Consider the following 22,009-nt stretch of genomic DNA (forward strand, 5'->3'; position numbering starts at 1 on the left):
TCTATAGCAACTGGTGTCATTTCTGTTACCTTTCTTAAACACCGGTACTATAGTGGACAGTGCCCAACTATTTAAACATCCTTCTGTGGCAGCCGCGTTGAAGACCGGACAAAGAATGGATGCCCAAAATTGAGGGTCTGACTTGTATAGGTCTGGAGGGATTCCATCAGGTCCCGGAGCTTTATTACTTGTCAGACCATTAATTCCATCTAAGATCTCTGGTACAGTGAAGGTTATAATTGGAACATCTCCACAATTCACTCTACTAGCATGTGATTCAGACGGGCTATCAAACATTACTTTAAAATGGTGCAGCCACTCACCTTCACCAATGTGAGCCACCAGACCATCAGCTCCCACCTGATGGAATAAGGGACCATTTACAACTTTCCAGAACCTAGCACTATCTTTTAAGGTGCTACTGTCAACTAGTTCTCTTCTTTTAAAGAAGACTTCCGAAGGGCTAAGGCATCCCTGTACGACTTTCTCAAGGTACGTACAGCCAATAGGTCTCTGGGTTTTGTTGCCAGTGCTTCTCTTAGAAATTTGGCCGCTTGTGAACAATTTTTATCAAACCATTTGGGGCCATGATTAACAGTATGGCCTGATTTTTTTGACAGTAGTTCAGAAACTTTTGTGGACAGATTAGAAAAAGCGTCCAAAACGCGACTAGCAGTAGATCCAGCAGTTGTACAAATGGCTATTTCTCCTGAACACTGGGCCTTAACATTTTCTTTAAAAACACTGGGTGATATTTGGGTCCACCTTAACCTCCTTTTTCCATCGGTGGGTCTTAAAACTCCTGTGACTGGTTTATTACAAATGGGATCAGACAGAATACCCCCAAGATAAACCGACAGCGGATTGTGGTCGCTAAATTCGTTGGTTAAAATAGAAAAATCCCCTAGAAGGGGTACAAAGGAAGATGAAATCAAAATATAATCAATAAAAGTACCATTCCCTTTACCTATAAATGTAGGGATAGTAAACAGTGTGGACGGACTCATATAAGACATCACTGACCCCATATCGTGTTCACACAAGAAATCATTTAGTTCCTCCCCCGCAATGTATGTTCATAATGTAAGCCAGATATTAACGGGCAACCTAGATTTGCTAGGCAAGTGGTAGAGGGATTACCGCAAGGGTGAATGTTAAAGTCTCCGGTAATTACCAAACTATGCTGGTAATTAGACAAATGTTTTTTTATGAATGTAGCCAGGGACTTAATGTTTCCTCCTTCTTCCAAAATGGATGGGGAATTATAAAAATTTATTATCCCCCATTCTACATGCCCCTTCCTTAGTATAATTGCTAAAATTCCAGGATGGGAGTGCGTAATCAAACGCACGTCACATTTAATATCTAGTGAGACATAAGTTACAAGACCTCCCTTAGGCCTGCCACTGGCCGAAGGAGAGGCCGGAACAAAAAAGGCCTTATAACCATCTAAAAAGTGATTATTATCCGTGTCCCACGTTTCCTGGAGACTTATAATCATAAACTGCTTTACAAACTCAACCCAACGAGGATCACTGCTTTTCCTAGCCAACCCGGCGATGTTCCAGAAAAGGATGTTATTTCTAGGAGTCAATAGGCTATCCGTTACAAAATCTTTACTTGGAACCTGTATAGGGGTATGGGACCTTATTTCATTTGATGCCTGAGGGATTAGTCAATCACACTCATTGATATCTGATAATGGCAAAAATCTATTAGTTAATTCCAGACATCGAGGAAAAAGGGAATCAGCCCTGTTTCTCAGTGGTTGAGGGCGGGTAGATGGTTGGTAACTGGGGTTCTGTCTCCTAGTGTCTCTTGGATATATAAGACCTTTGCTACTGGTATCAGGTCTAATCAACCAAGATTCTTGGGGATAAAAATAACCAAGGGACAAGATGACTATGTTGGAACTCGAACCCAGGTAACCCTTGTGAAACTCCTGTAGTATTTTTTTAGCAGTGTGTGGATTATCAAAATTCACGACAATACAATCTCCTATGTATGATTTGGACCTTTTGCCAATCCATTTGATTCTACGGGCCATTATTATGAATCTATTAACATCCTGTCCCCTATATAGATTATTGGTAAACCATTGATTCAGTTTGTTTTTAAGTTGACCAAAGTCCTCTGTAACCCCTTCCTTCAATGGGGGGACATTACTCAGAATTACAGTATAAGGTGAGGACTCCATTGGGAGATCAATCGAATGGATTTCCTGAGGATATTGATCAGGAGAAATCGGTTGCCGATTGGTGGTTGGTCTATCAATGGTTCTTTTTTTAGATTCCTGTGGCCCCTGTAGGGATATGGTTTCGGTCACTGAAAGGGGCTGGACAGCTATATTGGCCAAGGCCTCTATTCTCGTAGTTGTATCATCATTATGTGCCTTTGAAATACCACTTAGAGACATTTCTCCTGTATTATTCTTTTGAGTCGCAGATCTAGTGTCAGGATTGCACCCACTATTCCTTTCTAAGAGTGTTAATCTGTCTTCTATGCTGGTAAGCTTTTTTATAATCGGGTCCAAAACCTTTAGTAATAGAATTTCAAACTTTTCTAGGTTACACTCGTGTACCTGACCATCAACTAAAGCGTTCTTAGGTACCCGTCTCGCCCTTGTGTTGTTACCAATATCCATGTTATCTGGGGTTTGAACAACAACTGTTCTCCCCGCCTCGCTTTCTTGTACACCCAGAGGCTTACAATCTCTTTTTCCCTTCTTTCTGGAATTTAAAGCCGTAGTTGTTTTATTTTTACCCTGTTTCCCCCTGGTAGTCATCCCTTTGTCCACAGTCATTTGTTCCTCAGCCGCAGAAGTAATTGTCTCCTCAGGGGGCTGCAAAGATACTGTGTTGATGGAGGAACCAACAGTGACTCCTGGTTCTGATAGTGAGGGGAATTCCGGTGATACGGATAACCTATTCCTGGAGCTTTGGAAATCTAAGGAGAGTCTACTTTCAGTGTCCAAAATCTCTTGCGTCAATACAGAGTTTGCCTTAGTTAAAGAAGCATCCAAAGTACTCGCCACCCTATTTCCCAGGTTACCCTTGATCTTATTCATTTTCAACCGATTGAGGGGGTTATATCAATCCACAGGGGTCCCTATGGGCACAAACACACCAAATGAGGACCACAGAATCCTGTACGTATCAAATACAGTACCTTAGATCTAGTTGCTTTACTCCACCGACCCTTCTTCCGGTGGGCACTAGCCAAATAACATGGCCCAGCCCAGCCTACTCCGAGCTATGACGGGCAAGGACGGGCCCGCCCTTGCCCGGGCTTCGCCCGCGCGCGTCCCGCGCTGCGGATGTGGAGGCGGTCTTTAATCCCCCCCGGCGCAGCCTGGTGACGTGGATGGCAGGCGCCTGGGGCAGGGGATTGTGGGATTTGGAGTATCGCTGGCCGTTTCCCTCACGGCTGTGCAAGTGAATCGCGGGCCTCCTGTCGGGTGTCGATAATGGAAACGCCGTTCCCCTCACGGCAGGACCGACAGCCTTAACCAAGTGGCAGCAGGTAAGATTTTTGAGCGTCCCCGATTAATATTGGACAGACGAGTTCATGGTCACTTTAACCACCAGATGTAACACTACCTCAACTTTGTTCTGCTCGCCCGCTAATCCTCTTTTGGGTACTTCATTGGGCCTCTCCTCTTGCGGTGCTCACCCTCTCCCCTCCCACCTTCGTGTAGCGGCCAGGGCACTACCACTTTCATGTTCTCTAAAACCATTCTGAGACTTTTGAGGGCTGTTTTGCCACTGGGGTGGGGGAGGCAAGACACCAGAGCAGAGTTTGAAACACGTTAAGGAGCCTGAGATTGGTGGTTCATGGATAGCACAAGGCAGCCACGATGTTCTGCCTTGTTGCATGACTGGTGTAAGAATGCAGTCCCAGGCCACGCCTTCTGAAAGGGTGCTCAGTGAAACTCTTGTACACATTACTTACACCAGAAGAAGTGGCACATGATGCTTCTGTAAGTAAATATCATGAAAATGGGTAAAATAGGAATAGGCTTTGAATAGTATATTTAGAAATATCATCACTCGATGAACATTAAAATATGCAATCTTTCATAATGGACTGGGTGAAATAAAAGGTCTGTGTAAATAGTCATTGTATAGCGTTTGTATTTACACTGTGTAGCGTTTGTACTTATATTGTGTAAAGTTTGCAGTTCTATTGTGTAAACCTCCGACCAAGATGTGTTTGTACTCACTGACCTTAAATGCCAAATAAAGGTAGATAGATCCGCATACTCCTCCTCCTTCGGCTGTCAATCCGCTGGGGATAAACACCGTCGTGGAAATTGTTTCCTACTCACTGCCCGAGGTAATATCACAAGGAAACTTTCACACACAAAGACACTTCAACCTTTAATTGGCTGTCAACACGGATGAGTGAGCTCGCTACTTTTAATGGATTCATTCGGTAAGTGGTCTGCCCTCCAAAGTTCGCCCAGGGTTCTGTACTCCATTTACTGATCTTTTCAGGGACTCACTCACAAATAACCCTGGCATATGATCTTGTCTCAGCACTTAAACATAGTCTATCAGAAACATCTAATCTTTATATGCTGGGGCTCCTCGTTTTTACAAACAGTTTCAGAGAGAGACGAGTCAAGAAAAAAGGTTTTTTTACATTCATTATTTCAAACACGTAAAAGTTGCATTTCAGTAACTGAGCTAATTTTAGTAATGTGTGAACTAAAATTGCACTAGGGAAAGGCACGCTTTCACTGTTACGTGCACTACAGTTATTCGCCTGACTAGATCCGCTTTGGACCCTTTTCTGAAGATTGGGGTTTGTATATTTTGCTCAGATTTGGTATTCCTATTTTAATGCACACAAATCGTGAATACTGCACGTGAATTCTGTTAGCATGTGTGAGGTCCTGCCTGCAGAATTAAAGCCAAATCATAAATTAAATGTGTCCATAGGCACAGAGCATAACTTGCCCTGGTGTTAAGGCATTATACTATCTTCAGGAAGTTTTCTGAGTTAGTGAATGAGCAGCAGGAAGCACAGCTCGACCATACATTGTAGGGACACCTTATGCTGGAACAGTAAAATGTCCATGGTAGCAATATTTCCTTTTCTGCATGGTCTTCCTAGATATTTCACCTTTTTATGGAATGTTTTCTGGTGTTGTTATGACCAGGGCCACTGCAATTATGCGGCACAAGAGTGCCAAATTATGCAACAGGGTTTAATATTTTATGTGGCAAGAAAAGGCCAATTATGTGGTTTAATGCGGTACATTTTGTAATGTATTACTGCATTATTTCTTCCTTTTTATACTTTATAACACCGTATGAGCATTGGGTGCACCCCATTAGTACCAGGTTAACACCCACGCGATAAACAACAGAAAAGTGGCCAGTCCAGCTTTGCAAAGGGTGTGCCGCTGCATTTTTAGTAACATTTGTTCAGTTTGAGCTAGAAACAAAATTTTATTTGTTAAAATCTGCAGATTATGTGGCAGATGGTGGATTATGTGACAAATCTATAACTATGCAAAAATTGCCACGTCCGCACAATCGCATAATTCCAGTAGCCCTGATTAGGACTGTGGACACTGTGACGCTTTCAGTGTGTGTGTGCTCTATAACTGTAGCATGAGGTACAATTGGTTATACTCGATTTGCGTATTCAACTTTAATGCAAAGCAATGATAAGGTGGTATAACATGTGCCTGGCAGTTGGCTAGCACAAGTGGCCTGCAGTGTAAATTTGCACCACCCACATACGATTGGTAAAAAGTGAATTCAGGTCCTCCTATTGTGAATTGGTTGGTTGTGTACACTGCAGTAACACGTAAGGGAAAGTTGTACTGCCACGTGCTGTGTGTTAGATGTATAAAAATCGGATGCGCACAATATTAAAGGGTAGAATGGGGTTTTCATCAGAGATGAAGTTGTGGTTTCTTCTGGAGAGGGCTAGGTATGGGAAGAGTGTTTTAGAATGCTATAAACTTAATTTAAAGTTCTATTTTATGTAATAGCTCAATGGGTGAATGTAGTTTATTATTGGTATATGTATTTAAGGTTACTTTTAAAACGAAACATACTCAATGGTGCCTGAGAGCCCCAGTAGTAATTATATAATTTCTGCTGGCTTCCCACCTGACTGTGATTATGTCTTGAGCCATGAAACCTCGTCTTGCAGTAGAACTATCCGACTGATTTAGATGTTTACACTTGATGTCATTTCCGATTATTACTTTTTTTAATTTTAATAAATTGAAATTATGTATGATGTATTGTGTTGTTTCTTGACTTTAATGGTGTTTGGTACTGATTGAACCTATCACACATTTCTCTGGAGAAAACCCTGCTGCTTGTTCCATAATAATGAGGGGTTAGGCAGACTTGAACTGTGTTGTAACCTCACAAGAAAATGTCCTATTAATCTAGTGGCGTACCCTTCCCCAAATTAATAATTTACTTTCCTACAGCCATAATCCTACAAAATAGCATGGCCCCCATTATGCATAGAAAATACTTAGCATGCTAATTAGAAACCAGTCATGACAGGACCACCGTAATGCATATAATGTCCTTATTGTAATTAGCGGGCCTATCAAATGCCAAGTCCACCTTCATGACTAGAATGGCCATGGAGGTCCTCCCTATCCAGGAGAAATTGAGTTGTAGCTTAGTACCTTGAGTGGCAGATAGCAGATGCCAGGGGTGGAAACACAAGCCCACACATATTGCCAAGGAAAGAACTCTATTACCTGCCCATTACCCCCTCATGGGTCCTCCTCGTCCCAGTCCTAACATAGTGAGGCAATCCTGCCTCCTGACTGCCAATCAGAACGCTTAGAATAATTTCAAAGTTCACATAAGTCCCTCCCACCCACCGCCATGGCTGCTTTTTTTGTTGTCTGTCGGAATGCTGGTGTGCACCGTGTTTCCTGCTTGCCGGTTCCCGAGTTGGAAGACCTGTTTTTTTTTTTGGTGCCGTGAGTTTTTTCTTTTCCTTGGTGTTTTGTGTTTCTTTTAATGCTTTTGTTGCGTGCAGCCGCACCGGTCTTCCTGTCAGCCGCGTTCCTGCTCCATGGACAGAACGCTCTCCCCATGCATGTGCTGGGCTGGAGCGGGGTGCTTACTCTTGCGTTCTGGTCTCGGACCGTTCCGGTGCTGGGGTCTTCTAGCGACATCCGGCTCCCATGGTCATATTGTTTGTTCTGTGGGTGTGGGGGAGACTGCAGGGCTGTGCCTTCCTTCTTATTTCCCAGGTCTTGTGTTGCTGTGACTTGGTTGTTTGGGGGCAGTTTTTTAGAGGACTTTCTGGGCACTTCCTGGTGGGTGCTGTGGCTTCCTGATTCATGTTGCATGTGGCCATGGGTGTTGAGGATTCTGCTCCAGTGCCTGCATATTCTTTGTCTATGCATCATCATGTTCAGAAACTGCAGGTGGTTGACCTGTTGCAGATTTCCAGGTCTGAGCTTGCAAGATTTGGTTCATTCTGCTATACTGACTTCCCATGCAGGCTGCACTGCTTGAGCCCTCTGTTTCCTCCTCTGCGGAGGATGTTGAGTACATGGTCATTTACCTGCTGGTGGGTTTGTCCAGGGAGAGGTTTTTTCGGACAGGTTGGTCCATTTCGCGAGGTTCTGGAGTTTGAGCCTACTTCCTTGTCTGGGTGGGGTTACTCTCTGTGTCGTTCCTCGGTAGTTCAGGACTTGCCTTTCCATTGTGTCATCTGGGGGGTTCTGGCTGTCGAATGGCTTGAGGTCACCATGCGGGGGATTTCTCATTTTCTGAGGAAGCGGTATCATCTGACGATGTTTGTTACTCATTTTCCTCTGGTTCCTGGGGTCTATCTATTTTGTCCAGGAGGAGTCACTGTGGCCTGGTGGTTGCAATTGTGGTCTCTTCCTCAGAAGTTTATGTGTTCAACTCCTAGTGTTTCTCTGGCAATTTTGGGGGCTCAGTTGTTCCTGTACTGTTCGTTAGGTCTGTTTTCCGACTGGTGGGTCCTGTCGGTCATCGATCTTGGTTACCGGATTCCGTTCCGGAGCCGCCGTCCCTTTGGACTGTTTTCGAAGTTAGCCCGTTGTCCGTAGGCCCTGTGATGCGTTCTGCCATCTTCTCTGGCGTTGGCCTGTTTGTGTCACAGGGCACTGTTTTGCTGGTTCCGATGGCAGAGTGGGGCTTGGGGTTCTATTCTTCTCTGTTCCTGGTCCCGGTGTCGGATGGTTCCTTCCGCTCGATTCTGAATCCTCGGGCTTTGAACAGGTTGGTGCGGATGGGTCATATTCGGATGATCCCCTTGCAGTCTGTCGTTTCTCTCATCCTGGTGGGTTATTTTTTGGCTTCCCTGGATTTGGAGGTCTCCTGTTTTCATGTTCCTGTCCATCCGGCAGGTCAGCGGTTCCTGTGGTTTGCGATGGACGGGTTCCATTACCAGTTTCAGGTGTTGCCTTTCGGCCTCTCTACTGTTCCCTGGGTTTTTCCACGGTGTTGGCTCCTGCTGTGGGGGATTTGCTGGATCTGGGTTTCCCTGTGTTTCCCTATGTTGCTTTTGTACGGTTTCTGCTTCGACCCTCCTTGAGGCTCTTCTGGCAGTCGTGGCATCGATGGCCTTGTTCCAGGATCTGGGATTCATGTTGGATCTGGCCATTTCTCATCTGGTTCCTGTTCAGGGACTTCAGTTTATCGGAGGCCTGTTTGACACTTTGCAGGGGGCTGTTTGCTCCCTCCAGCTCGGTTCTCTACCCTATTGACTTCTCTGCAGGTACTGCTGGGTCGCCCTTCTGCCCCGACTCTGGGTTGGTTGCAGGTCCGGGGGTTGGTGGCTGCCACCACGGCTGTGGTTCCTTGGGCTCACCTGCGCCTCAGGTCCTTGGTGATTCTTCTGTTGACTCGTTGGGACCCTTCCCATACAGGTTGCGTGGCTTTGGTTCCCCTCTCCCCTGTTTTGGTTCCTAATTTGGACTGGTGGCTTAGCTCTCCCAACCTGGTATGACAGGTGCGTTTTCTGCTTCCTTCTCTCCTCTTGTTGACCTCGGACTCCTGTCCTTGGGGTTGTGGGGCTAAGTTAGGTTTCTTGGTGGCCAACAAGTCTGTTTCTTCGTACCGGAAATCAGGTTACTTGCGCCTTCATGGGGGGGGGGTCTTGTTGCGCGTCTCTGTACCTGCTGGCTTCCGTGATTTGTGTCTGACCGAAATCTCATCTGTTGGCTTCGAGGACTGTTTACGTTCAGGGATGCCTGAATTTTCATAGGGGGCAGCTTAGGCCGCTTCTTCCTGTTCTCTGTTTTGCGCCATCTGTCTGTTCCTCTGTTCTGGGACCTTTGTCTTCGGATTGGGACTCTCAAAGATTGATCTTTCTTGCTTCCCCTTGTATCTGTTCTCCCCCAGTTGTGTTCCAAGGTTGTGTGTCCTCAGGCTTTGGGGTTGCTCTCTCATTTCCTTGGCCTTCTGGCTCTCTGTATTCCTTCCCTCCTATTTCCCTTCTCCCGAGGGTGCTGCAGAGGAATCGGGGGTGAAGGTGTCTGTGCTGTGGGTTGCTTCTTTTTGGCCTCGCTGCCTTTGGTGTTTGCACCTGCTGGTGGGGGACAGGTTTGGCCGGCTTCCCTGGACTCCGGCTCAGCTTCTAGGTCCGCACCGGTCTTTGCCCTGTCTTTGCCCCTTGCATCTGACAACCTGGCTCTTGAGCGGCTGTCGTTGGCATCTTTGTGCTGTTCTGCTGTGGTGGCCTGTGGAATTCAGTTGTCGGGTCGGCCTTCAACACTTAAGAACTGTGGTGAACTTTGGGGCTCTTTTGTCTCCTGGAGCTCTTCTCTTGGTCTGGATCCGTGGTTGAAGATCCGGCTTCTGTTGTCTTTCTCCGAAATGGGTTTTTGTAGGACGTCTCCCCTTCCTCCTTTTCTGCTCGTTGGGCTACGGTTCAGGCTTTTCGGGGTCACGGGGCATCTTTGGAGGTTGTTGCTCCTTTGAGTCAGATTTTGCGTAGTTTTTGGCTTCTACGCCGGGTCTCTCCTGTCATTGTGCCTTCTTGGCTTTGCCTACTGTTTTGCGGGGTCTGCAGTTGCCCCCTTTTGTGCCTTTGTTGGAGGCTGTTTTTTGTGGTTGTCCGCAACAGTGGCTTTTTTGTTGACCATCACCTCTGTGCGACGGTTGGGTGCTTTGCTTCTCTCCTTCCCTTGTTTGCAGTTTCTGCTGGATGGAATTGTTTTGCAGCTGGGCCAGGTTTTTCTCCATGAGTTTCCTCTGTGTTCTGTTTTCAGTTGGAGGTCATTCCTTCCTAGTTTGCCTGGGGATGGGAATTCCTTTGTTCCTTCATCCTTGGATGTTCGCACCCTTTGGTTTTTCATCCTCCATTCCTAGGGGTTTCGTCTTTCGCCAGCCCTGTTTGTCTCCTGTGGGGGTGTGGCTCGGAGATGGTTGGTTTCTCCTTCCACCTTCACTTGGTCTGTGCGTTTGGCGGTCTACATATCTTGTGGGTCTGTGGGTCCGCCTCCTCCTTCTCTGGTGTGGGGTCATTCTACACGTTCTGTATCCGCTTCCTGGGCTGAAGCGGCGGGGTCTCTGTCCAGAGGTTTTGTGGAGCAGTCACTTGGCAGTCCCATCACATGTTTGTCTGCATTGTCGCCTTGCTGTTTTACATGCCTCTGTGGACATTTTTGCTGTTGGCGTTTTGGACACTGCTGTTCCTCAATCATTTGTTTGATTACGTTTTGTACTTTTGCAGGGATCCTTGGTGTCCTGCATTTTTTCTTCTTGGGTCTCTGCTTGTGAGTTCCTCACTATGTTAGGACAGGGACATGGATGACCCTAATTCGGGTAATTAAGATTAACCGGTAAGTAACAAGACATTACTCCCTCATGGGTCCTCCTCGTCCCAGTCTTGTTCCCGTCCCTCCCTCCCTCCCCGCCGCTGTGCTTGTGTCTGGACTTGTTGATAACAGGCATGGGGGTGGTGAGAGGGGCTTATGGAATCTTTGAAATTATTCTAAGCGTTCTGATTGGCTGTCGTGAGGCAGGATGGCCTCACTATGTTAGGACTGGGAAGAGGAGGACCCTGATCGGGGTAATGAAGATTACCGGAACGTAACAAGACATTTGTCCCACCTCTTCTCTTGCTAACATCCACTCCTGCTCCTTTGTTGCCACCTCCTCTTCCTCTGCTACCAGAAAGGGGCATCAGAGTTGATACAGCTACACAATGTAGTCAGGAAGTTAGGAACGCCATCTTTCTCCTGTATGGCAAAAACAAGTCTACACACATGGGCAGTGTTTCTTACAGTGCAGGACCTACAAGACATTAGCCACCCACTTTGCAACCTAGCAACTGACTAATGTTTTGTAGGCCATATGCTGTCAGTCACACTGACCTCTGTAAGCACAGGCCAGCAATTATTGTTTGTAAATATTTTCACCTTGCACTAAGTCTGAGTTGCCTGCTAAGCATATCAGCAAATATACAGTTGCAGGGCTGATGGCAGGACCGCTGCTTTCATGGTACTTGGTATATTTCTGGCATTGCAGCATATACGAAATGCCTATTCAAAAATACGGGGGGCGAGGGGAATGTTACAATGCTTGCAGTAAAAATAAATTTCAGATAACCCAACGATCGAACCAAGATTCAATAAGAGTTAATATGTATTGAATAGAAAGTACAGAACATAGGACAATATAAAGTTAAGTTCAAAATGTAAAGATGGAATTCAGACATTCTAAATAAAAATAAAAAAAAAGCAGATGGGGTCAATGCGGAGAGTCAAATAGAAAGACACATCTCAGAAAAATTACTAAGCCTCGGTCAGTGCTCTGAACCATGGGTGTAAAAGGTCAGTAGAGTTAGCAATTAGGGAACAGGTCCAGCTGGAGATTTAATATTTAGGTCTAGTCTTGTGTATGGAGCAAAAATCACTGAAGCAGGACAAGGATGAAATCTGTGTGACATCCATATTCCTCAACTTCGAACATGTTTGTAAGGAGCTATAAATGAAGAGAGACTTCTGAAAGCAAAAATCTTCAGGTTTAGAAGGTGCCTTTTCATGGCAGTTGAAGGATGTCCAACAAATTGTTTACTTGCCTTACTTTGGTCAGTTATTTTTGTAGTTTTCGGAAGCTCACTCAGGTCCAATGATTGATGTTGATCAGTTGTAGCCATGGCGTTTTCCACTAGACTGTTGCCATTGTGTAATATTTTGTTGGGCAGGATTTGAAGCTTTTGATTTTACTTGGCACTTACGTATTATAGGTAGCTGAGTAGCTAAAGGATATGTGTGACCTCTCAGTCCTTTCACTGTTCTTCCACTGAATAGCAACATTTTTGTCAGGAGCATAATTGATTAATAGTGTTTGACAAGTAATATTGGCACTACATAGTTCATTGTATCTAACAAAATGATTATACTTGTCTTGGTCACTAATTTTATTGATCATCGCAAATTAACTGTGACGGTTTTTGCAAACTTCCAGGAGTGTAAGAGGAGCCTACGATGCTGCAAGGCTTTCCTTACCCATGATCGCATAATGACTAGGCTATGGTAGTTGACCTCCTACAGCAAGATATTACCAGGAACTAGCAGACATCAAATACCAAGCAGATCAGATTGTGTCCAACCAATACGATTTTTGTAGGAAAGGCTTACCAAAGGTGAGTATTTGGAGGAGAACAATCTCTATTTTTGAGCCACTGTAGCATAGTAAGATTATGTATAATAGTCGCTGGAAAATAACACCTAAATTTAGATTGCAAATGGATGGTTAATTCCTCTGTACATGGCTGCCTAAGGAAGGGTTATTAACGTGATTCAAAAGTCAAATTGTTATGAATAGTAATTTCTATATAAGTAGAAATAGGCCATGGGTAACATTATTGCAGGGAGGACCTCCAGATATATTTGAGGTGCAAGAATACCTTGATGTAAAATGACCAGAGCAGAGAGCAAATGTATTGGAGGTTAATTTAGAGTTGTACTGTATTCTTGTTTGAGGTGATACCACGAATCAGAAAACAGGCTTTAGCTTTAAAATTCACAAAACATGAAATCTCATTCATGAAACGCCTTCACTGAATAAGATATGTTGTCCCTTGCCTCTGTCCCCGTTGGGCAATTATTATTCAACGTAAATTGAAGAATCAAGATCCGAAAATCATTTGTTGCGTTAGTGATCAAGTCTGAGTTTGCTTTTCATTTTTGAGATCTGGATCTACCAGTACCTCTTACCAAAAATTCTTGATGCCCAGGTACTAACTCTAGGAGCACTGCCTGCACCTTCAGAGTGAGAGGGGACCAGAGTTGTTAAGGCCAACCACATTGACTCTTGGGGAGATTACATAGAGCTTCTGAGCCATATGTATACGTTTTGAAGAACTCTCCCTGGAAGTAGAATGAGACATGGACATCACCACAACCCATTTTATGCTGGTATTGTACAGAGAATTGTGTTACTTAGCATGCAATAATTTGTGAATTTGAGAGCATTTAGGTTTAATACATATACAACATGTTTCAAAATCTGTAAAAGTCTAGTCTGTGGGAAGATGAATATGCAAAATCTTCAGACATCTTAGCTTGCACATTCATAACCATTAGGGATCCTGCATAGTAATCGGCAAGCTGCAACCTTCTCAACAGATTTCAGGCAATTACTCAGTCACCTTTCACTCTATCATAGTTGGCTTTTCTCTGTCACTGCTGCCTTGGATCGACAAAATGCAAAGCAGTCTGTCAATTCCCCAAAATAGACAGACAAGCATAAATTGTTTGGCCATTTCACCTTTAAATATTAATACAGCATACCCAGGCATGCTTCAGTCTTCTTGTACCTCATCAGAGAAGAGCAGCTTTGCTTCTAGTGCATAATAAGTAGAATACCTTGGGTACAGCTCATTGGGTACATTGAAGCCAGTCTTAGGTTGCTTGCATATTGTTTAGCTTATGCCAGGCCTGGTAGGTTAGAATATTCATCTGGGTTGTGACAGCAATTAATATGTATATGGCTGGTCACTCTCAGCAATTTCACATAGAGTGAAATTAGGGAATAAAATGCTACCCTGTGCAATGCAGTGTGTGTGTGTGTGTGTGTTTGTGTGTGTGTTTAATGTAAACATTCTATCCATTCACTGTTATTTTGTGTGATGAATATGTTTTTCTACTCAGACAATTTAGGAGAACGGGGTTTTGCCAGACATGCAACCTGAAGCGCCCTGTTATAAACCTTTAGGTTGCACCTCATGGTTTAAGCAAAATTAGGTAGAAATCAGGCTAAAATTGCTTGTGTTCTGATTTGAGGCTTGAAGCTGGCGGTGGAGCACAGTGTGGCATTTCAGACTGGATGAGCTTCCCATCTATCTTGGAACAATTACTTCTTTGCTCAGTCTGGCCATACTATATAATAGCACTAAGAGCAAAAACCAGTGCATTGTCAGTGTTTATCATTCATTCTAGCATTCCATCTGTAACTTGTTAAATAAAACTTCTCCACCTATGGCATCAGCAGACCCCACTCAGAGAATTCACACCTCTGAGATTCATCAAATCCAAGATGGTGAAAACCACTCACGACTAGGCCTAAAGAAGAGATTACCACTCAAAGAACTTAGCACTGACTAATGTTGCATAATATGTATGTTGCTTCAGACTCCATAAATGTATCTTTTCACCAATTGCTCCTGTGCATACAACTAGTTGCTAAAAATGTGGTTTCAGATTTCACTTTCGGCCAATTCCCACCTTTGTTTTTTTTGTCAAATGCACCGTAAATTCTCCATAAGAACGCCCCCACCACCCACAGGTTAAGTCATTTAAGAGCACATTATTCTCCTTAGATTCAAAGCTGAAGTACAGACCATAATGGCCACTAAAATGATTTGGGTGTTTTCACTTGACTTCTATTAATTATGGGGGCCCGTACATGTTCCAGTATAATGATCACCTCACCAAATTGTCTTTAGGAAGTTGAAGGCAACACGTTGAACTATTTTATAGACATTAGCTTGGATATAACGATCTTCATCCAAACTTCAGTGCATTTTTATTTTTTGTTCCTCTTCTAGTACAGCACCTTTTGTCGGTCAATTTGTGCTAACTAAAAGACAACCAGCATAGCTTCAACTGGGGGTTTCGCTTGTTCTTCTTTAGAAATTACAGTTTAGGATTTTGTCAGATCTCAGGTGAAATGTTTTAGGTTGCTAAGCACTCTCTATTTGGACCAGTCTAGTATCTAAACATAAGTTCCACATAATGAGCTTCCACAGAGGAAGAAACATGCAATGTGGGCCAGATGCACCAGGAATAGCTAGAGAGATGGGCCCACTACCAAAACGCACACAAATAAGATTATCACCACCAAACATTGCCAGAAAGAACCCACCTGCCTCAAACAATTGAGACCTTCTCAGTGACGTCTCTACAACTCCCCTTCCTGCTCTGTTAGAAGGTAGCTTACATTTGTAACTAGCAGTTTCTTCTTTTGTGATATCAGTTTTCATTCTACAATGGTAAAAAGATTAAAGACAACAAGATAAGAACCACTAGCTTTCTTATAAAATTGATGGTATTAGAACTTGGAGGATTAGTTGATGGTGGTGAGAAAAAGCCTCAAATAATAACCACAGCCCTTGAGTACTAAGTACACCTGTGCTCATCCCCTGGTAGCTGTGGCATGGACCAGCCAAGCTTAACTTGGATGCACTGTTTAAACATTTTTTTTCAGTATTAAAACAGTAAAAACACAACACCCAAAAAATCCTGAACCAATGTAGAAACATGGATAACATTTCAATAAATAAAATGGCATCAAAATGACATTTATTCAGTAGAACCAGAGTTATATATTTACTTACAGTTTGTATTTAAAAAATAACACCAAACCAAGTTTGTCCTGGTCACACAGCTACCCTCTCCCTTAGAAACATTTATTGCTGTGAAAAGTCTTCAGCAGGGCCAGGCAGCCACCTGGATCAGAGGAAGAGCTCTATGATAACGCCAAGCTGCTGTGCGAGGTGTCTGAGTCCAATGGGGGCGGCTCACGATGAATCCAGTGAAGCTGTTGATCCCACAGAGGCCAGCAGAGGGGGTCAGGTCTGGTTGGGAGTTGTAGGAAAGTAGGATCGGCTTCTTATGGTTAGCCCCACTTTTTGCTTGATGTTACACTCTTTTTCACTAGTCTGACAGAGATCCTGCTAATCAGGACCCCAACCTATCTGTTTTCTCCCCCCAAACATGTTATGCCATGTACTTAGGTACACTCCAGATTGGATACTGGGGTACCCTTGTCAGTCCCTAGTATATGGTACATATCTACCCAGGCATAGGTACCCCAGAGGCCTCCCATGGGCTGAAGCATGAGAGGCCATGCAAAATAGAACTACAGGCCTGCCATTTCAGCCTGTTGCATGCACCACTTACTTTAGATATAGGTTTACTATATTTATGTATATATCTATCTATCTATATCTATATATATATATATATATATATATATTCAGTGAAAAAACCATAGGTTTCACACACGTTATAGTTAGGAATTAGCATTTAAAAAACCTTAGAAATTCAGTGAAAAAAACCATAGGTTTCACACATGTTATAGTTAACTGGACATTTTACTCGTAAAAAACCATTGAAATTGCCCCGTTATAGTTAGTTCAGCTAACTATAACTCGCGCGCCCGCAATGCACTGCTGATGACGTCACATATTACATCACTCATGACATGGTCAGTGACATCACTCATGACATCACTGATGACATCTCAAATGACATCACTGATGACATCACTGATGACATCATCCAGTGAATGTGTGTTTTTCTGAAAATTAAATATGTTTTATATATGTATATCTCAAGGTCGATGGAAGAATAAATGGGTATATAAGTGTCTAAATGGATGAATTGTTTTTGAAAAATTGATTGTATTACTGACTGATTAAGTGTATCTTTGTGAATACATGGCTTAGTGAGTAATGTTTAAATATGTAAATATCTGTATCAGTCTCTCACTTTGTGTATAAGTGGCTGCATGGGTTGGTGTGTAGCTACATGAGTGTCTAAATAGGTTATTAGTTGGTTTTTTGAGTATCAGTATGAGTGTGAGTGTCTGGTTCGGTGAGGGGTATTACGTAGTGCATGGGTGCATGAATGAGTGACTCATTGTTTGTATGTGTTGAAGACAGCATGTGTGCAGGACTGTATGGGTGGATGAGTGTATGTATGGGTGTGTTAGTGAGTGAATGACTGTCTCAATAGTGTCTTTATGTGTAACGACATATGTTTTAAACTAGTATATGTGACTATTGGTGTATATATGTGAGTATATGTGAGAGTGAGAGATTGAAAGAGTTCCTGTATGAATAAGTATGTGTTTCTATAAGTGATTGTTTAAAAGACTAAGTATATGTAAGTTTCCGTAGAAGTAAGTGTGGTGGTGTGTGTATAACTGTATATGCAAGTAAATGTATGTTTGATTCTTTATTAGCATGACTAACTATGTGTGTGAGTACCTCTATGGATGAGTGGCATTGTGTAACAGGATGTATACGTGTATGAGTACATATGATGAGTGAGTACATGTATGAGTGACTGTATAGGACTGTTGGTGAATGAGTGGATGTGTATTAGGATCTTAGAATTACTGTATAGGTTGTTGTAACTGGTATTGGTATGTCCATTGTTTTTAAAATTTTAATTTCTATTTTTGATTGTGTGTATCAAAGGTTATATTAGGGGAAGAGGAGGTCTGCCACTCTATCACAAGGATGATGTCATCAGTGATGTCATCAGTGATGTCATTTGAGATGTCATCAGTGATGTCATGAGTGATGTCACTGACCATGTCATGAGTGATGTAATATGTGACGTCATCAGCAGTGCATTGCGGGCGCGCGAGTTATAGTTAGCTGAACTAACTATAACGGGGCAATTTCAATGGTTAACTATAACATGTGTGAAACCTATGGTTTTTTTCACTGAATTTCTAAGGTTTTTTAAATGCTAATTCCTAACTATAACGTGTGTGAAACCTATGGTTTTTTCACTGAATTTCTAAGGTTTTTTAAATGCTAAGTCCTAACTATAACGTGTGTGAAACCCATGGTTTTCTCAGTGAATTTGCAAGGTTTTTTAAATGCTAATTTTGTTTTTTTTCTTCTATTTTTTTAAACATATTTTTATTTTAATTTTCTATCCTTTTTTAAAGACTATGGTTAAATTTTTAAAATTCTATAATATGTTTTTTTTAATATATTTTATAAAATAAACATGTAAAATTTATTAGCAATACATTTTTTCCTTTTTTTTAAATTTTTTTTTAGTACGCGTACCGTAAGCTTACGGTAAGCGTACGGTTTACGCAACGTCCGCAATTTATCTACGCTGTTTGCGTAGAGTTACGCAATTTGCGTAGCCGCGTGTCCTCCGCGTGGGACGCGTACGCGTGTACGCTACACGCGCACGTTACGCGGAAGTGTCGGGTAGTGACTGTTATGCGCATGCGCGCAAGCGCGTGTCTTTTTTACGCGCATGCGCACTTTTGCCGTAAGCGTACCGTAAGCGTACGGTAGGTCATGTGATCATGAAACACAACTTTTGATTGGTTGAAACTACTTTCAGTTCTAGAACTCTCCTACACCACACCCATTCCCCTCATTTCTGCTTGTGATCCCTTGGGAGAAGGAGCTGGTTTGTCTTTGGGATACGATGGCAGAACAGCAGAGCTCTTCTGAGAGTGAGGCTAGCACTAGCAGCACTGTCTTGAGGCAGAGATCGAGGAAACAAAAGCCCTCTTATGTATGGGATTATTTTACTTTTCCTGAAGGCCAGCAAAAGGTGAATGCACCCTTAGTAACTTGCAGGCTGTGTCAGCGTGTACTTTCTAGAGGTAATCCTGACAGGAAGTATTCCTTTGGGAATCACACCATGAAAAGACACCTCCAGGATGTACACAGAAGGACACATGGTCATCTTTTTGGAGGTAACTCTTCAGAAAGACAAGCAAGTACATCCACAGCAGCTCAGCCTGGACCATCATCTGCAGGGCTGACTCCTTCTTCTGCAGGTCAGGTGAGGCCTTCATCTGTGGGGGGAGCATCTCCTTCTGCTGGCCCTCTGGAAATTAACCCTCGTTTTCTGAGGGTTGATATTCGATGTGCCTCTTGTCATGATCTAATTTGTCATAGGGAGACCAGTGTTTCCCTAGTGAACAACAAAATAGATCAGCACACTTGTCACAGAGACTAATTTTTCCATGCTTTCTTTCCTCTGTCCCTGCATGAACACAACGGTTCTTTTAAGAGCCAACCTTATTCTTCTTTTTTTTTTTACATATGTTTTTAAAAACTTTTTTTTTTTTTTTTTACCGTACGCGTACGGTGCGCGTACTTTTTTTTTTTTTTTTTAAAACACTAAAAATCAATTATCACATTACAAGGTCCTTGAGAGACTACAATTAAAAACTGAAAATGTGATTGTGGAGAAGTGGAAAAAAGGGACCATGATATTTTTGACTTACCATACCCACTCAAAAAAATATTTATTCATTTAAATTTTTTTTTAATTGCATTAAAAATGGTTCTAGTTTTCGAAAATTATCTATCTCAATCATGACATCTCTGCCTGTAATTCCTATATGCACACAGAGTCATGTTTTCACGTTAGTCACAAAACGAAATTTCTTTGCCAATTTTTTGGGCAAGTGAAAATCACTTTTACAAACTGTCACATTATGAAACCACTTTTCAGATTTTTTAAAAAGCCCATGTCCAGACTGCTACACTCCAGCAAGGGCAACCAGCCTTAGTGATGCTGAATGTATTTGCATTACAGACTGAAACCTGAAAACCCCACTCGCTTGTAAATACTGTGCATGATTATACATGGCAAGCACATGGGTGTGTGCTAAGAGTCTGCTTCTTCCCCCAAAAAATCGCTCCCCCTTTCCATCTAATGCAACTGTGAAATCACCAGAGCAATACGCAATAAATCTCTGCCTATAATTCCTCTCTGCACACAGAGTCATGTTTTCACATTAGTCCCAAAACGAAATTTCTTTGCCAATTTGAAAGCACACTTACTGCTTTTTTTTTTTTGCGCAAGTGAAAATCACTTTTACAGACTGACACATTATGAAACCACTTTTTTCGATTTTCTTAAATGCACATGTCCAAACTTCTTTTTCAGACCACCTCCATGTGTAACCTGGGTGGCTGCCTACACTCCAGCAAGGGCAACCAGCCTTAGTGATGCTGAATGTATTTGTATTACAGACTGAAACCTGAAAACCCCACTCGCTTGTAAATACTGTGCATGATTATACATGGCAAGCACATGGGTGTGTGCTAAGAGTCTGCTTCTTCCCCCAAAAAATCGCTCCCCCTTTCCATCTAATGCAACTGTGAAATCACCAGAGCAATACGCAATACATCTCTGCCTATAATTCCTCTCTGCACACAGAGTCATGTTTTCACATTAGTCCCAAAACGAAATTTCTTTGCCAATTTGAAAGCACACTTACTGCTCTTTTTTTTTTGGGCAAGTGAAAATCACTTTTACAGACTGACACATTATGAAACCACTTTTTCGATTTTCTTAAATGCACATGTCCAAACTTCTTTTTCAGACCACCTCCATGTGTAACCTGGGTGGCTGCCTACACTCCAGCAAGGGCAACCAGCCTTAGTGATGCTGAATGTATTTGCATTACAGACTGAAACCTGAAAACCCCACTCGCTTGTAAATACTGTGCATGATTATACATGGCAAGCACATGGGTGTGTGCTAAGAGTCTGCTTCTTCCCCCAAAAAATCGCTCCCCCTTTCCATCTAATGCAACTGTGAAATCACCAGAGCAATACGCAATAAATCTCTGCCTATAATTCCTCTCTGCACACAGAGTCATGTTTTCACATTAGTCCCAAAACGAAATTTCTTTGCCAATTTGAAAGCACACTTACTGCTCTTTTTTTTTTGGGCAAGTGAAAATCACTTTTACAGACTGACACATTATGAAACCACTTTTTTCGATTTTCTTAAATGCACATGTCCAAACTTCTTTTTCAGACCACCTCCATGTGTAACCTGGGTGGCTGCCTACACTCCAGCAAGGGCAACCAGCCTTAGTGATGCTGAATGTATTTGCATTACTGAGTCCAACCTCAAACCCTTAAACTATTCTTTTTTTTTCCAGTACACCTTAATTTATTGTGAAAACATACTCCATATTATTTTACATGTTCCTCACATTTAAATTTCTCCCAAAACAGAAAATGATAAACGCAACTACAACAAAAAGAATTTCCATTTCTATTATTCATTTCTTAAGTTACCACATACATCCCCTCTCAAACTCTAAACTCACCTTTAAAATTAGTTAGTTGTGAAAGAAATGTGACACTCAAACAGCAGATTATCAGAGCCAGGATCTCTGTTGTGTTCACCTCTCTCCTCTCAGCAGAACCAGATAATGGCAAATTTTCCCTCTATTTTTCCACACATATACATGTAAGTTTCAAATCTCAGTGCTTCCCCCTTTTTTTCAAATGTAATCACACATTTCTATTGGTTGAAAACCAACCCTTTTCCAAAAGTACCCTGCCCCCAACTTGACTTCTGCCTAGTACCCTTCCCCCAACTTGACTTCTGCCTGCTACCATAGCAACAGCTCATGGAACACTGCTGTGTGGAGTTAGGTCAGAAGTTTGCCACACAATGTTTCAATTCCACAGAGCAAGAGTGCTTGACTTTCCAAACCTAACAGCAAATCCATAGTACTGTTCTTTGGTAACACATTTTTTTGTACCAATACAAAACATGCTTCTATTAGTTTACACATACAGCCTAGTTTTTATTCTAGAATGGTATGAAACAGCCAATCAGTTCTTTTTGTTTTGAAAAAAATATGTATGCCTCAATTTCCAAACTGTCTTTCTTTTCATATTGCCATTCTACTGAAAGACACCTCCTGAGTGCATCCAGTTCTCCTTTGAAGATGTTCACAGTGTGGATTGTAGGGCACAGCTATGTCTTCTGGAGTGAAAAGTT

At 42.6% G+C, this 22,009-nt stretch overlaps 1 protein-coding gene across 10 annotated transcripts in view; it reads left to right on the forward strand.

The window, feature by feature from the left end:
* Positions 1 to 22,009, forward strand: part of PIK3C2G (phosphatidylinositol-4-phosphate 3-kinase catalytic subunit type 2 gamma) — a 2,048,585-nt gene that overhangs the window by 128,385 nt on the left and 1,898,191 nt on the right. Inside the window, exon 2 of one of the 10 annotated variants that reach the window (XM_085652680.1) lies at positions 12,447 to 12,624. The exons of the other annotated variants lie outside the window; for them this stretch is intronic. The gene's annotated coding sequence lies outside the window, so the exon portion shown is untranslated. The remainder of the gene's footprint in view (positions 1 to 12,446; positions 12,625 to 22,009) is intronic. 10 annotated transcript variants of the gene reach the window in all.

The sequence above is a fragment of the Triturus cristatus genome, chromosome 4_1, assembly GCF_964204655.1.
Source record: "Triturus cristatus chromosome 4_1, aTriCri1.1, whole genome shotgun sequence".
In the NCBI taxonomy this organism is placed as follows: domain Eukaryota; kingdom Metazoa; phylum Chordata; class Amphibia; order Caudata; family Salamandridae; genus Triturus; species Triturus cristatus.